Here is a 3543-nt window from a genome sequence, read left to right as displayed (position 1 = left end):
TATGATCCAATTAGATTTCTTCTCAACCTGCGATACTAGGGTTTTCTCTTCTCCGACTTCTTTTTAAGGATATTCTTCTTTTATAGCTACAAATCCTAAATCATCATCACTTTCACTCTGAACTCTCTCATCAGACTTATCATCTTCATTTACGTACAAACATTCTCTAGGATTTCTATACTTGAAATTCTTTTTGTGCTTTTTCACTCTTTTAGGACACGTAGAAGTATAATGACCAAATTCATCACACGTCCAACATTTAAAGATTTTTTTACCATCGAGTTCTCTTCTTACAAGCAAGGCAATTCCTTCTTCAATCCTTCTATCTTCCTTGGATCTAGATCTATTCACTAGTACAAAAACAACAATATATTACTAAATAAACTACTAAAAATTGTAGATATGTGACTAATTTTGATCATGTGAGCAATGGTAGTTTATTGCCAGACATTTATCTCCCAACCAAATTTATGACTAAACTATTTCAATCATTGATTAGGTCATTGATTTAGTCCTTTATTGCTTTTACTTGGTAGTTTATTTGGTAGTTTTTTTGGTACTATATATGGTAGTATATATGGTATTATATTTGATAGTTTATTTGGTAGTATATATGGTAGTATATTTGGTAGTATATTGAGTAGTTGATTTGATTTTTTTGGGTAGTATATTTGGTAATACATTTGGTAGTTTATTTAATCATTAATTTAGTTAGATTAGGGCACGATGGAATTGAACCATCATCCTCCTACTTATAAAGTAGGTGCTCTTCCATTGAGCTAGTACCCTTTAAAGAATAATGCAAAAAATTGACAAATTTGTCTTCCCAACATTAGATCTACCATGATCATGGTCACTACAACTTAAATTAAAAGTGGACAATGTAAAAAAAAATTTAAAGTTTGAGAATGTTTAATAAGTGTGAAATAGTAATAAAATACTCCTGTCTATATATGATTTACAGATACTTACCTCTCATAATAAATAAATGACATAAATTATTAACAATAACTATTAAAAAATTAGAATGATGCAAAAAAAAAAATCTAAGAAATTAAGCCATAAAATTATCAATAATAAAAAGATATTGCTTTATACATCCTTTAACTTCTTAAGATCTAACCTTGCTCCTTAAATCACGTGTTACTAAATATCATGTATTTATATTCTAAATTTTCAACAACAAAATTATGCTATTGGTCACAATTGCATGTGCACTAATGGTGAAAGTATTTCAAAGATAAAGCTTATGAGCTCAAAATGATTACCATTAGATTTCACTCCAGCAAAAAGTATGCATTTGAACTCATAACATTCAGGGTACAAAGTGAGTTAGCAAAAAAATTGTGGTAGCACTTGACAGGCAAGCCGAGCATCTTAAAAATTGAAAAGGTGCACAGGCTCCTCATATTAACTAGTCAACTTCAATATTTTCCTGAAATCACTCAACGCTAAGAATAGAAATAATTAAGAAATAAGACAAAATATATTGCTATAATAGAGTTTAAATCTATGTATGAGATATCACTACATGTTCATGCTCAAACCATTCAAGCCATTAGAGAAATAAATAAAGTCACTAAGATGTTAAATTTGGTATCTTATATATTTACAGTGCTCAAAAAACATTATGTATCGAGAGTAAATTTAATTTAAGAAAATGAAAGAGCACTTAGCAATGTTTACCAACATTAAGCTAATTCTGATTTTGGTTCTCTGAAATTATAATTTGACATGGGAAGTACTATGGTAGGCAAGCTTCTTAATATTTACTTTGTTGAAGAAAATTAATAAGAGTTTCTATTACAAACTTTGCTAAATTTGGAAGTGCACATTGTTATCAGTTTGATACATTCATTGGCAAGTGGTTTAGCTATAGACATATATTGTGTTGTATTCCCTATACTAAGAAAACCACAATAGTCAAAGTACATCAGCAACTCATAATTAAATCAGAAAATTAAATATTTATATCAAAATAAAACTATTTGAAAAAATATTTCTGAGTAGAATAGATCAAAATTAATTTTTAGAACAGGGTAGAGACATTATAATTTAGCATTAATTGTCATCATTAAACATGTATCATTGGGCTATTATTTAAATGCATGAAAGGACATGAAACATTGATAGAACTGAGAACAATTATAAACAAAAAAAATTTCATTAGTGAGCACCAACCCTCCTTGAAACATCAACTTTGCTGAGCTGAAGCACCAACTAAAAAACACATTGAACCTGATCTGATAATTTTTGTTTCCACACCAACCTTCTCCTTGTATGTGCAACTTTTTCAATTCCATCTACATCTAAAATCACAGTATGAACTAATATACTCAGTCCTGCTTCAAAATCTCAACAAAACACAATCACAACTCTGTCACATGCCCAGCACCAAAGAAATATTTACACTTGAAATACATTATTTTCTCAATAAAATCCTTTCACCCATGAATGCCATCCACAATAACAATCATCTTCTTTTGTCTGTGTATCGACTTGTGCTTCCTTTTTAGCACCACACCTAGAAAAAAGCCTTGACTCCGCATTTTACTCAAGCTACTACCTTTCTCAATAGAACACTTTACCTAACAATTACATTAGTGATATAAAAGTATGATCTTCACTCCATCAATAGATGTATCTATACTTCACAACTAATAAACAAAGCTACACCCAAATTGCTGCATACTTATATACCTACAAACATTTCTCACAAAATTAGAGAAGTAGGACAACCATATACTTGTCTCCTTCAGATCCTCTTCATTGTATCCATTTTCTTTTCCTTTGACAAAGGTGTCAATCATTTAAATTCACATTCTTGTTCATTTGGTAATTCACATGGCTCAAATAAGAAGTCGACGCACCATTGGTAAAGCTCATTTGTGATTTATTTCTAACAATGCTGAAATGGACAAAGATTTATTCCCACACAGTCCACACTCTCTCAAAAATAATATATATTGCTGTATATAGACCTGTAGACTCAATGACTCATTTAGATAAATAAATGACATAAAATATTAACAATAACTATTAAAAAATTAGAATGATGCAGAAAAAAAATCTAAGAAATCAAGCCATAAAATTATCAATCAGAAGAAGACATTGCTTTATACATCCTTTAACTTCTTAAGATTTAACCTTTCTCCTTAAATCATGTGTTACCAAATATCAAGTATTTTTATCCTGAATTTTCAACAAAAACTTTATGCTACTGGTCACAGTTGCATATGCACTAATGGTGAAAGTATGTCAAAGATAAAGCTTATGAGCTCAAAATTATTACCATCAGATTTCACTCCAGAAAAAAGTACGTGTTTAAACACATAATATTCAGGGTGCAAAGCGAGTTAGCAGAAAAATTGTGGCAGCACTTGAGAGGCAAGCCAGGCATCTTAAAAATTGAAAAGGTGCATAGGATCCTCATATTAACCTGTCCACTTCAATTTTTTCCTGAAATCACTCAATGCTAAGGAAAGAAATAATTAAGAAATAAGCCAAAATATATTTCTATAATAGAGTTTAAATATATGTATA

General features: G+C 29.9%; 1 non-coding gene across 1 annotated transcript; it reads right to left on the bottom strand.

Annotated features, from left to right (window-relative positions):
* Window positions 1-717: 717 nt before the first annotated feature.
* TRNAI-UAU (transfer RNA isoleucine (anticodon UAU)) lies at window positions 718-789 on the bottom strand. Its single transcript has one exon. It is a non-coding gene; the product is annotated as a tRNA-Ile (tRNA).
* Between the last annotated feature and the right edge of the window lie 2754 nt (window positions 790-3543).

The sequence above is a fragment of the Cupressus sempervirens genome, chromosome 1 (assembly GCF_028749045.1).
Source record: "Cupressus sempervirens isolate cs-2001-9-10 chromosome 1, ASM2874904v1, whole genome shotgun sequence".
NCBI classification, from domain to species: domain Eukaryota; kingdom Viridiplantae; phylum Streptophyta; class Pinopsida; order Cupressales; family Cupressaceae; genus Cupressus; species Cupressus sempervirens.
The sequence above is the reverse complement of the archived record's forward strand: the minus strand, read 5'-3'. Positions and strand labels throughout refer to the sequence as shown.